Genomic DNA, 13931 nt, shown 5'->3' with positions numbered 1-13931 from the left:
ATACACAAGGTAGACAATCACTTTTAGCCGGGATAAATTCATTCAAACAAAGGGAATGGGAAATAGCCAACCATTGGGCCAGAAAAAGGTACCACAAAAAACTTAAAATAGAGGTTTTAAACAAAACAAAAAGTATTATTCTGGCCCACCTGAAAATGAGGTCTAATGCTAGCGGTGTTACTAATGGGGAAAATGTACCTTTTAGGATCAGTCCTCCCGAGCCTGGCAGACTTAATCCAGGTGGAACAGGGGATAAGGAACTACAGTTCCCAGAAGCACCTGATGGTGAGACCCTGACTCATAGGCCTTCTACAGGCCCAAGGTTAAATTGTACCTCACACAATTTCAGTGATGAGGTGATCAACAATTCTCTCAACCTGAGCATTGACAATGTTTTGCCTAATTTCACTCTTTTAGGTCCCCCTACCCCACAACCAAAAGTTTTGGAGGGTAGTACCGCTGCTAAGACAAACAAAATGATGAAGGGGCAGGTGAAGGGTATACATCTCCCACCTAGAACCCAGTCTGAGTCTTCCCCTCTTAAAATAGCAGCAGGGACCGAGGGACATAAATCGCAGTCTTTTAACAGGGAACCCGTAGAGGGGGCCTCCTCTGTTGCATCAGAGGAGGACTTTGTGGACCTAAGGAAGCCAAGCAAGGGGCGACCATGTGTACATCACAGTACAGGCCAGAAAGGCAAAGAATGGTCACTGAAGGTCCACAAACCTACGGTTTTTATGGATGATGGCAATTTAAGCCGAATTTCACAAATTACAGATCCCAATGTTCAGGTTGATGTCTTCCCAGGGGCAACCTTCCGAAATCTTTCACAGATCCTACAAAAATTATCTCCCCAGCCGGCAACAGATACAGTTGTGCTGGCAGCTGGAATTAACAATCGGGATCAGCACCCGAAAAAAACAGCAATTAAACAGCTACAGGAGCTCTGGAGGACAGCCAAAAGGACTTTTCCTAACGCTAGTATCCATACACCCCTTATCCACTTTTCAGATCTATTACCGGCAATACAACAAGACACTTTGTTAATAATTAATGACTATATTACGTGTCATGCAGACCCGCTGGATGAAATAAATAGCTTACAGTTCAAAGTGGATCCCAGAGATCCAATCTGCTGGACTAAGGACACAGCCCATAAAATTTTCGAATCTTGGTGTGAACAGGTGACCCCTGTATCAATGGAAAGTACGGGCAGTCAATAGAATAATACAAACTAATGAAATTGTATGCATGGTTTGATTTATAATCAAAATTAACATCTATTTATTTAACAAGCACTTTTTATTGTACATTAGCACTTATTTTAATTGGACAGTGTAATATAAAGATTTCAATGTTTGTTTTCCTAAAGGTGGTTTTAGTTTCATTTTAAATTTAAATTAAATTTTAATTTCAATCAATTTATCTAAACATTTTAGACAATTATTTATAGTTTTAAATGTTTATTTTATTTAATTGTGAATAAGGGCACCTATTTATGCATTTTAATTTCGATGGAGCTGGTTCACATGGTAAGAGCTATGGTCTTCTACAATAATGTCACTTACAGCAGGAGGATCAGTGACAATCAAGGAGTATAATAAATTACAAGTTATCACATAAAGTTTGAAATTCTTGACTCTTATTGAAAGCATAAATCCTCTTCTGTGTTCTTCCCCGGCCCCCCCCAAGTTCTTCTTTCTGTGGTTCTTCACCTTTAGAACCTATCTCTCCTTATCACAGGAACCCCCTTTCCTCTTAACCCCTTGACCCCCCTCTCCTTCTAACCCTAAGACCCCCTCTCCCCCTAACCCCCAGATTCCCTCTCTCTCCCTAACCCTAAGACCCCCTCTCTCTCCCTAACCCTAAGACCCCCTCTCTCTCCCTAATCCTAAGATTCCCTTTCCTTCCCTAACCCTAAGACCCCCTCTCTTTCCCTAACCCTAAGATCCCCTCTCTCTAACCCCAAGACCCCCCCTCTCTCTAACCCTAAGACCCCCCCTCTCTCTAACCCTAAGACCCCCCTTCTCTCTAACCCTAAGACCCCCCCTTTCTCTAACCCTAAGACCCCCCCTCTCCCTCACCCTAAGACCCCCCTCCCCCTCTTTTTTTTCTCTCTCTTTCTTGAGTCCCAAGTTATCCTTTATTTTCTGTTTTGACCATTTATAACTTGTACTTACCGGAACCTGTATTTTTAATATATATCCATCATTATTTCTTTTTAACTTACCTTTTAGTTGATTTTATTCTATACCTACCATTGGGGGACACAACATTGGGATCAGGTATACCACTGTCATTTTTGGATAATAATATAATAAATAAGACTGATTTATAATTAAAAATGTACTCACCTTTTTGATGTCTTGACTGCCAGATACTTACCTTCCAGGATTACAGTCATCTAGGTCGTTGTCTCCGCCGTCTCCGTCGTCTCCGTCGTTTCCGTCGTCTTCGTCGTCTCCGTCGTCTCCGTTGTCTCCGTTGTCCCCGTCGTTATCACTACAATAGAAGTGCCATTTAGAATAACTCCCACCAAAGGGTCTCTCCCCCTTACAAAGATACAGCGAATATATTAAGACAAGGTATTAGTGCTGCCAGTGCACCATAAAACACTATATGTGTGAGCTTAAAACATTAATCTTTACTTTAACCTAACCTAGCCAGTGCCACTATGCCAGTCTAATCTAAAGCATACACACAGTAGGAGGAGAATAGAAGGATCAGGGGAGGGGTGTTAAGCTATATGAATGGCAAACAGGCCACTATCATTGGTCAGATTTAAAGTCACATGACAGTGACATCACAAACAGCTGCAGCTGCACAGTATTTAAAGAATGGGTTTCAAATGCCGGTTAGTTCAGTCTCCTGATGAAGCATCGACGATGCGAAACGTTGGGACTTTTTATTTCATGAGTTTTAAAGCTTCTTTGGAAGCAGTGTAGCCTTTTTATTTTTCTTTAATAAAGTATCTTCTTTTAACCAAAAAAAACTATTCCAAACCAATCTGGGGAAGCTAAACAAGCACGGCCAAGGGACCATTAAGGAACCACCACTTCAGTGCCTAAGGACGTGGAGGACTACTCAAGGATTACCTGGACTATTGGGACTGAGTAAAACTTACCTGAGGATCCGGTAGCGTCTTGTTTCTCTCCAAAAGCAGCAAGGGACATCCAGTTCAAGGAGAAGGCCTAATCACAAGGCCTAGGCCTAGAAAAGGCCCACTCACCTTTGCTTTCCAGGGAGAACCAGACGACCCAGGGAAAAGCCACTGGAGTTGAATCCACACTGGACTGAGGTGGGATAGCGATTTTATTGTCATATATTGAAAGGATTGGTTTGCAAGGATGGTTTTAGAAGATGATGGCTATACTGTTTTAGCAGGGCTCATGGATAGGGATACCGGCAGTCATATAACCAACACAGCATTTACAGGCCTAGATAAACAGATTACTAAGGCCTATTTTAAATTAATTCAAACAACACATCACTTAATGACGGTGGAGGGGTCACTACTCACCAATACACTTCCAGCAGGTATGATAAAACAGGTTATGAAACTTACACAGTTTATTAAACCAGCGGTCCCCACAAGCACTACAACAGCTAAAATAATAGCCAATACTCACCTGTGGATGACCAACAATATGGAGATTCTGCAAGAACATTATACACAAGGTAGACAATCACTTTTAGCCGGGATAAATTCATTCAAACAAAGGGAATGGGAAATAGCCAACCATTGGGCCAGAAAAAGGTACCACAAAAAACTTAAAATAGAGGTTTTAAACAAAACAAAAAGTATTATTCTGGCCCACCTGAAAATGAGGTCTAATGCTAGCGGTGTTACTAATGGGGAAAATGTACCTTTTAGGATCAGTCCTCCCGAGCCTGGCAGACTTAATCCAGGTGGAACAGGGGATAAGGAACTACAGTTCCCAGAAGCACCTGATGGTGAGACCCTGACTCATAGGCCTTCTACAGGCCCAAGGTTAAATTGTACCTCACACAATTTCAGTGATGAGGTGATCAACAATTCTCTCAACCTGAGCATTGACAATGTTTTGCCTAATTTCACTCTTTTAGGTCCCCCTACCCCACAACCAAAAGTTTTGGAGGGTAGTACCGCTGCTAAGACAAACAAAATGATGAAGGGGCAGGTGAAGGGTATACATCTCCCACCTAGAACCCAGTCTGAGTCTTCCCCTCTTAAAATAGCAGCAGGGACCGAGGGACATAAATCGCAGTCTTTTAACAGGGAACCCGTAGAGGGGGCCTCCTCTGTTGCATCAGAGGAGGACTTTGTGGACCTAAGGAAGCCAAGCAAGGGGCGACCATGTGTACATCACAGTACAGGCCAGAAAGGCAAAGAATGGTCACTGAAGGTCCACAAACCTACGGTTTTTATGGATGATGGCAATTTAAGCCGAATTTCACAAATTACAGATCCCAATGTTCAGGTTGATGTCTTCCCAGGGGCAACCTTCCGAAATCTTTCACAGATCCTACAAAAATTATCTCCCCAGCCGGCAACAGATACAGTTGTGCTGGCAGCTGGAATTAACAATCGGGATCAGCACCCGAAAAAAACAGCAATTAAACAGCTACAGGAGCTCTGGAGGACAGCCAAAAGGACTTTTCCTAACGCTAGTATCCATACACCCCTTATCCACTTTTCAGATCTATTACCGGCAATACAACAAGACACTTTGTTAATAATTAATGACTATATTACGTGTCATGCAGACCCGCTGGATGAAATAAATAGCTTACAGTTCAAAGTGGATCCCAGAGATCCAATCTGCTGGACTAAGGACACAGCCCATAAAATTTTCGAATCTTGGTGTGAACAGGTGACCCCTGTATCAATGGAAAGTACGGGCAGTCAATAGAATAATACAAACTAATGAAATTGTATGCATGGTTTGATTTATAATCAAAATTAACATCTATTTATTTAACAAGCACTTTTTATTGTACATTAGCACTTATTTTAATTGGACAGTGTAATATAAAGATTTCAATGTTTGTTTTCCTAAAGGTGGTTTTAGTTTCATTTTAAATTTAAATTAAATTTTAATTTCAATCAATTTATCTAAACATTTTAGACAATTATTTATAGTTTTAAATGTTTATTTTATTTAATTGTGAATAAGGGCACCTATTTATGCATTTTAATTTCGATGGAGCTGGTTCACATGGTAAGAGCTATGGTCTTCTACAATAATGTCACTTACAGCAGGAGGATCAGTGACAATCAAGGAGTATAATAAATTACAAGTTATCACATAAAGTTTGAAATTCTTGACTCTTATTGAAAGCATAAATCCTCTTCTGTGTTCTTCCCCGGCCCCCCCCAAGTTCTTCTTTCTGTGGTTCTTCACCTTTAGAACCTATCTCTCCTTATCACAGGAACCCCCTTTCCTCTTAACCCCTTGACCCCCCTCTCCTTCTAACCCTAAGACCCCCTCTCCCCCTAACCCCCAGATTCCCTCTCTCTCCCTAACCCTAAGACCCCCTCTCTCTCCCTAACCCTAAGACCCCCTCTCTCTCCCTAATCCTAAGATTCCCTTTCCTTCCCTAACCCTAAGACCCCCTCTCTTTCCCTAACCCTAAGATCCCCTCTCTCTAACCCCAAGACCCCCCCTCTCTCTAACCCTAAGACCCCCCCTCTCTCTAACCCTAAGACCCCCCTTCTCTCTAACCCTAAGACCCCCCCTTTCTCTAACCCTAAGACCCCCCCTCTCCCTCACCCTAAGACCCCCCTCCCCCTCTTTTTTTTCTCTCTCTTTCTTGAGTCCCAAGTTATCCTTTATTTTCTGTTTTGACCATTTATAACTTGTACTTACCGGAACCTGTATTTTTAATATATATCCATCATTATTTCTTTTTAACTTACCTTTTAGTTGATTTTATTCTATACCTACCATTGGGGGACACAACATTGGGATCAGGTATACCACTGTCATTTTTGGATAATAATATAATAAATAAGACTGATTTATAATTAAAAATGTACTCACCTTTTTGATGTCTTGACTGCCAGATACTTACCTTCCAGGATTACAGTCATCTAGGTCGTTGTCTCCGCCGTCTCCGTCGTCTCCGTCGTTTCCGTCGTCTTCGTCGTCTCCGTCGTCTCCGTTGTCTCCGTTGTCCCCGTCGTTATCACTACAATAGAAGTGCCATTTAGAATAACTCCCACCAAAGGGTCTCTCCCCCTTACAAAGATACAGCGAATATATTAAGACAAGGTATTAGTGCTGCCAGTGCACCATAAAACACTATATGTGTGAGCTTAAAACATTAATCTTTACTTTAACCTAACCTAGCCAGTGCCACTATGCCAGTCTAATCTAAAGCATACACACAGTAGGAGGAGAATAGAAGGATCAGGGGAGGGGTGTTAAGCTATATGAATGGCAAACAGGCCACTATCATTGGTCAGATTTAAAGTCACATGACAGTGACATCACAAACAGCTGCAGCTGCACAGTATTTAAAGAATGGGTTTCAAATGCCGGTTAGTTCAGTCTCCTGATGAAGCATCGACGATGCGAAACGTTGGGACTTTTTATTTCATGAGTTTTAAAGCTTCTTTGGAAGCAGTGTAGCCTTTTTATTTTTCTTTAATAAAGTATCTTCTTTTAACCAAAAAAAACTATTCCAAACCAATCTGGGGAAGCTAAACAAGCACGGCCAAGGGACCATTAAGGAACCACCACTTCAGTGCCTAAGGACGTGGAGGACTACTCAAGGATTACCTGGACTATTGGGACTGAGTAAAACTTACCTGAGGATCCGGTAGCGTCTTGTTTCTCTCCAAAAGCAGCAAGGGACATCCAGTTCAAGGAGAAGGCCTAATCACAAGGCCTAGGCCTAGAAAAGGCCCACTCACCTTTGCTTTCCAGGGAGAACCAGACGACCCAGGGAAAAGCCACTGGAGTTGAATCCACACTGGACTGAGGTGGGATAGCGATTTTATTGTCATATATTGAAAGGATTGGTTTGCAAGGATGGTTTTAGAAGATGATGGCTATACTGTTTTAGCAGGGCTCATGGATAGGGATACCGGCAGTCATATAACCAACACAGCATTTACAGGCCTAGATAAACAGATTACTAAGGCCTATTTTAAATTAATTCAAACAACACATCACTTAATGACGGTGGAGGGGTCACTACTCACCAATACACTTCCAGCAGGTATGATAAAACAGGTTATGAAACTTACACAGTTTATTAAACCAGCGGTCCCCACAAGCACTACAACAGCTAAAATAATAGCCAATACTCACCTGTGGATGACCAACAATATGGAGATTCTGCAAGAACATTATACACAAGGTAGACAATCACTTTTAGCCGGGATAAATTCATTCAAACAAAGGGAATGGGAAATAGCCAACCATTGGGCCAGAAAAAGGTACCACAAAAAACTTAAAATAGAGGTTTTAAACAAAACAAAAAGTATTATTCTGGCCCACCTGAAAATGAGGTCTAATGCTAGCGGTGTTACTAATGGGGAAAATGTACCTTTTAGGATCAGTCCTCCCGAGCCTGGCAGACTTAATCCAGGTGGAACAGGGGATAAGGAACTACAGTTCCCAGAAGCACCTGATGGTGAGACCCTGACTCATAGGCCTTCTACAGGCCCAAGGTTAAATTGTACCTCACACAATTTCAGTGATGAGGTGATCAACAATTCTCTCAACCTGAGCATTGACAATGTTTTGCCTAATTTCACTCTTTTAGGTCCCCCTACCCCACAACCAAAAGTTTTGGAGGGTAGTACCGCTGCTAAGACAAACAAAATGATGAAGGGGCAGGTGAAGGGTATACATCTCCCACCTAGAACCCAGTCTGAGTCTTCCCCTCTTAAAATAGCAGCAGGGACCGAGGGACATAAATCGCAGTCTTTTAACAGGGAACCCGTAGAGGGGGCCTCCTCTGTTGCATCAGAGGAGGACTTTGTGGACCTAAGGAAGCCAAGCAAGGGGCGACCATGTGTACATCACAGTACAGGCCAGAAAGGCAAAGAATGGTCACTGAAGGTCCACAAACCTACGGTTTTTATGGATGATGGCAATTTAAGCCGAATTTCACAAATTACAGATCCCAATGTTCAGGTTGATGTCTTCCCAGGGGCAACCTTCCGAAATCTTTCACAGATCCTACAAAAATTATCTCCCCAGCCGGCAACAGATACAGTTGTGCTGGCAGCTGGAATTAACAATCGGGATCAGCACCCGAAAAAAACAGCAATTAAACAGCTACAGGAGCTCTGGAGGACAGCCAAAAGGACTTTTCCTAACGCTAGTATCCATACACCCCTTATCCACTTTTCAGATCTATTACCGGCAATACAACAAGACACTTTGTTAATAATTAATGACTATATTACGTGTCATGCAGACCCGCTGGATGAAATAAATAGCTTACAGTTCAAAGTGGATCCCAGAGATCCAATCTGCTGGACTAAGGACACAGCCCATAAAATTTTCGAATCTTGGTGTGAACAGGTGACCCCTGTATCAATGGAAAGTACGGGCAGTCAATAGAATAATACAAACTAATGAAATTGTATGCATGGTTTGATTTATAATCAAAATTAACATCTATTTATTTAACAAGCACTTTTTATTGTACATTAGCACTTATTTTAATTGGACAGTGTAATATAAAGATTTCAATGTTTGTTTTCCTAAAGGTGGTTTTAGTTTCATTTTAAATTTAAATTAAATTTTAATTTCAATCAATTTATCTAAACATTTTAGACAATTATTTATAGTTTTAAATGTTTATTTTATTTAATTGTGAATAAGGGCACCTATTTATGCATTTTAATTTCGATGGAGCTGGTTCACATGGTAAGAGCTATGGTCTTCTACAATAATGTCACTTACAGCAGGAGGATCAGTGACAATCAAGGAGTATAATAAATTACAAGTTATCACATAAAGTTTGAAATTCTTGACTCTTATTGAAAGCATAAATCCTCTTCTGTGTTCTTCCCCGGCCCCCCCCAAGTTCTTCTTTCTGTGGTTCTTCACCTTTAGAACCTATCTCTCCTTATCACAGGAACCCCCTTTCCTCTTAACCCCTTGACCCCCCTCTCCTTCTAACCCTAAGACCCCCTCTCCCCCTAACCCCCAGATTCCCTCTCTCTCCCTAACCCTAAGACCCCCTCTCTCTCCCTAACCCTAAGACCCCCTCTCTCTCCCTAATCCTAAGATTCCCTTTCCTTCCCTAACCCTAAGACCCCCTCTCTTTCCCTAACCCTAAGATCCCCTCTCTCTAACCCCAAGACCCCCCCTCTCTCTAACCCTAAGACCCCCCCTCTCTCTAACCCTAAGACCCCCCTTCTCTCTAACCCTAAGACCCCCCCTTTCTCTAACCCTAAGACCCCCCCTCTCCCTCACCCTAAGACCCCCCTCCCCCTCTTTTTTTTCTCTCTCTTTCTTGAGTCCCAAGTTATCCTTTATTTTCTGTTTTGACCATTTATAACTTGTACTTACCGGAACCTGTATTTTTAATATATATCCATCATTATTTCTTTTTAACTTACCTTTTAGTTGATTTTATTCTATACCTACCATTGGGGGACACAACATTGGGATCAGGTATACCACTGTCATTTTTGGATAATAATATAATAAATAAGACTGATTTATAATTAAAAATGTACTCACCTTTTTGATGTCTTGACTGCCAGATACTTACCTTCCAGGATTACAGTCATCTAGGTCGTTGTCTCCGCCGTCTCCGTCGTCTCCGTCGTTTCCGTCGTCTTCGTCGTCTCCGTCGTCTCCGTTGTCTCCGTTGTCCCCGTCGTTATCACTACAATAGAAGTGCCATTTAGAATAACTCCCACCAAAGGGTCTCTCCCCCTTACAAAGATACAGCGAATATATTAAGACAAGGTATTAGTGCTGCCAGTGCACCATAAAACACTATATGTGTGAGCTTAAAACATTAATCTTTACTTTAACCTAACCTAGCCAGTGCCACTATGCCAGTCTAATCTAAAGCATACACACAGTAGGAGGAGAATAGAAGGATCAGGGGAGGGGTGTTAAGCTATATGAATGGCAAACAGGCCACTATCATTGGTCAGATTTAAAGTCACATGACAGTGACATCACAAACAGCTGCAGCTGCACAGTATTTAAAGAATGGGTTTCAAATGCCGGTTAGTTCAGTCTCCTGATGAAGCATCGACGATGCGAAACGTTGGGACTTTTTATTTCATGAGTTTTAAAGCTTCTTTGGAAGCAGTGTAGCCTTTTTATTTTTCTTTAATAAAGTATCTTCTTTTAACCAAAAAAAACTATTCCAAACCAATCTGGGGAAGCTAAACAAGCACGGCCAAGGGACCATTAAGGAACCACCACTTCAGTGCCTAAGGACGTGGAGGACTACTCAAGGATTACCTGGACTATTGGGACTGAGTAAAACTTACCTGAGGATCCGGTAGCGTCTTGTTTCTCTCCAAAAGCAGCAAGGGACATCCAGTTCAAGGAGAAGGCCTAATCACAAGGCCTAGGCCTAGAAAAGGCCCACTCACCTTTGCTTTCCAGGGAGAACCAGACGACCCAGGGAAAAGCCACTGGAGTTGAATCCACACTGGACTGAGGTGGGATAGCGATTTTATTGTCATATATTGAAAGGATTGGTTTGCAAGGATGGTTTTAGAAGATGATGGCTATACTGTTTTAGCAGGGCTCATGGATAGGGATACCGGCAGTCATATAACCAACACAGCATTTACAGGCCTAGATAAACAGATTACTAAGGCCTATTTTAAATTAATTCAAACAACACATCACTTAATGACGGTGGAGGGGTCACTACTCACCAATACACTTCCAGCAGGTATGATAAAACAGGTTATGAAACTTACACAGTTTATTAAACCAGCGGTCCCCACAAGCACTACAACAGCTAAAATAATAGCCAATACTCACCTGTGGATGACCAACAATATGGAGATTCTGCAAGAACATTATACACAAGGTAGACAATCACTTTTAGCCGGGATAAATTCATTCAAACAAAGGGAATGGGAAATAGCCAACCATTGGGCCAGAAAAAGGTACCACAAAAAACTTAAAATAGAGGTTTTAAACAAAACAAAAAGTATTATTCTGGCCCACCTGAAAATGAGGTCTAATGCTAGCGGTGTTACTAATGGGGAAAATGTACCTTTTAGGATCAGTCCTCCCGAGCCTGGCAGACTTAATCCAGGTGGAACAGGGGATAAGGAACTACAGTTCCCAGAAGCACCTGATGGTGAGACCCTGACTCATAGGCCTTCTACAGGCCCAAGGTTAAATTGTACCTCACACAATTTCAGTGATGAGGTGATCAACAATTCTCTCAACCTGAGCATTGACAATGTTTTGCCTAATTTCACTCTTTTAGGTCCCCCTACCCCACAACCAAAAGTTTTGGAGGGTAGTACCGCTGCTAAGACAAACAAAATGATGAAGGGGCAGGTGAAGGGTATACATCTCCCACCTAGAACCCAGTCTGAGTCTTCCCCTCTTAAAATAGCAGCAGGGACCGAGGGACATAAATCGCAGTCTTTTAACAGGGAACCCGTAGAGGGGGCCTCCTCTGTTGCATCAGAGGAGGACTTTGTGGACCTAAGGAAGCCAAGCAAGGGGCGACCATGTGTACATCACAGTACAGGCCAGAAAGGCAAAGAATGGTCACTGAAGGTCCACAAACCTACGGTTTTTATGGATGATGGCAATTTAAGCCGAATTTCACAAATTACAGATCCCAATGTTCAGGTTGATGTCTTCCCAGGGGCAACCTTCCGAAATCTTTCACAGATCCTACAAAAATTATCTCCCCAGCCGGCAACAGATACAGTTGTGCTGGCAGCTGGAATTAACAATCGGGATCAGCACCCGAAAAAAACAGCAATTAAACAGCTACAGGAGCTCTGGAGGACAGCCAAAAGGACTTTTCCTAACGCTAGTATCCATACACCCCTTATCCACTTTTCAGATCTATTACCGGCAATACAACAAGACACTTTGTTAATAATTAATGACTATATTACGTGTCATGCAGACCCGCTGGATGAAATAAATAGCTTACAGTTCAAAGTGGATCCCAGAGATCCAATCTGCTGGACTAAGGACACAGCCCATAAAATTTTCGAATCTTGGTGTGAACAGGTGACCCCTGTATCAATGGAAAGTACGGGCAGTCAATAGAATAATACAAACTAATGAAATTGTATGCATGGTTTGATTTATAATCAAAATTAACATCTATTTATTTAACAAGCACTTTTTATTGTACATTAGCACTTATTTTAATTGGACAGTGTAATATAAAGATTTCAATGTTTGTTTTCCTAAAGGTGGTTTTAGTTTCATTTTAAATTTAAATTAAATTTTAATTTCAATCAATTTATCTAAACATTTTAGACAATTATTTATAGTTTTAAATGTTTATTTTATTTAATTGTGAATAAGGGCACCTATTTATGCATTTTAATTTCGATGGAGCTGGTTCACATGGTAAGAGCTATGGTCTTCTACAATAATGTCACTTACAGCAGGAGGATCAGTGACAATCAAGGAGTATAATAAATTACAAGTTATCACATAAAGTTTGAAATTCTTGACTCTTATTGAAAGCATAAATCCTCTTCTGTGTTCTTCCCCGGCCCCCCCCAAGTTCTTCTTTCTGTGGTTCTTCACCTTTAGAACCTATCTCTCCTTATCACAGGAACCCCCTTTCCTCTTAACCCCTTGACCCCCCTCTCCTTCTAACCCTAAGACCCCCTCTCCCCCTAACCCCCAGATTCCCTCTCTCTCCCTAACCCTAAGACCCCCTCTCTCTCCCTAACCCTAAGACCCCCTCTCTCTCCCTAATCCTAAGATTCCCTTTCCTTCCCTAACCCTAAGACCCCCTCTCTTTCCCTAACCCTAAGATCCCCTCTCTCTAACCCCAAGACCCCCCCTCTCTCTAACCCTAAGACCCCCCCTCTCTCTAACCCTAAGACCCCCCTTCTCTCTAACCCTAAGACCCCCCCTTTCTCTAACCCTAAGACCCCCCCTCTCCCTCACCCTAAGACCCCCCTCCCCCTCTTTTTTTTCTCTCTCTTTCTTGAGTCCCAAGTTATCCTTTATTTTCTGTTTTGACCATTTATAACTTGTACTTACCGGAACCTGTATTTTTAATATATATCCATCATTATTTCTTTTTAACTTACCTTTTAGTTGATTTTATTCTATACCTACCATTGGGGGACACAACATTGGGATCAGGTATACCACTGTCATTTTTGGATAATAATATAATAAATAAGACTGATTTATAATTAAAAATGTACTCACCTTTTTGATGTCTTGACTGCCAGATACTTACCTTCCAGGATTACAGTCATCTAGGTCGTTGTCTCCGCCGTCTCCGTCGTCTCCGTCGTTTCCGTCGTCTTCGTCGTCTCCGTCGTCTCCGTTGTCTCCGTTGTCCCCGTCGTTATCACTACAATAGAAGTGCCATTTAGAATAACTCCCACCAAAGGGTCTCTCCCCCTTACAAAGATACAGCGAATATATTAAGACAAGGTATTAGTGCTGCCAGTGCACCATAAAACACTATATGTGTGAGCTTAAAACATTAATCTTTACTTTAACCTAACCTAGCCAGTGCCACTATGCCAGTCTAATCTAAAGCATACACACAGTAGGAGGAGAATAGAAGGATCAGGGGAGGGGTGTTAAGCTATATGAATGGCAAACAGGCCACTATCATTGGTCAGATTTAAAGTCACATGACAGTGACATCACAAACAGCTGCAGCTGCACAGTATTTAAAGAATGGGTTTCAAATGCCGGTTAGTTCAGTCTCCTGATGAAGCATCGACGATGCGAAACGTTGGGACTTTTTATTTCATGAGTTTTAAA

The sequence above is a fragment of the Paramormyrops kingsleyae genome, unplaced genomic scaffold (assembly GCF_048594095.1).
Source record: "Paramormyrops kingsleyae isolate MSU_618 unplaced genomic scaffold, PKINGS_0.4 ups59, whole genome shotgun sequence".
NCBI classification, from domain to species: domain Eukaryota; kingdom Metazoa; phylum Chordata; class Actinopteri; order Osteoglossiformes; family Mormyridae; genus Paramormyrops; species Paramormyrops kingsleyae.
The sequence above is the reverse complement of the archived record's forward strand: the minus strand, read 5'-3'. Positions refer to the sequence as shown.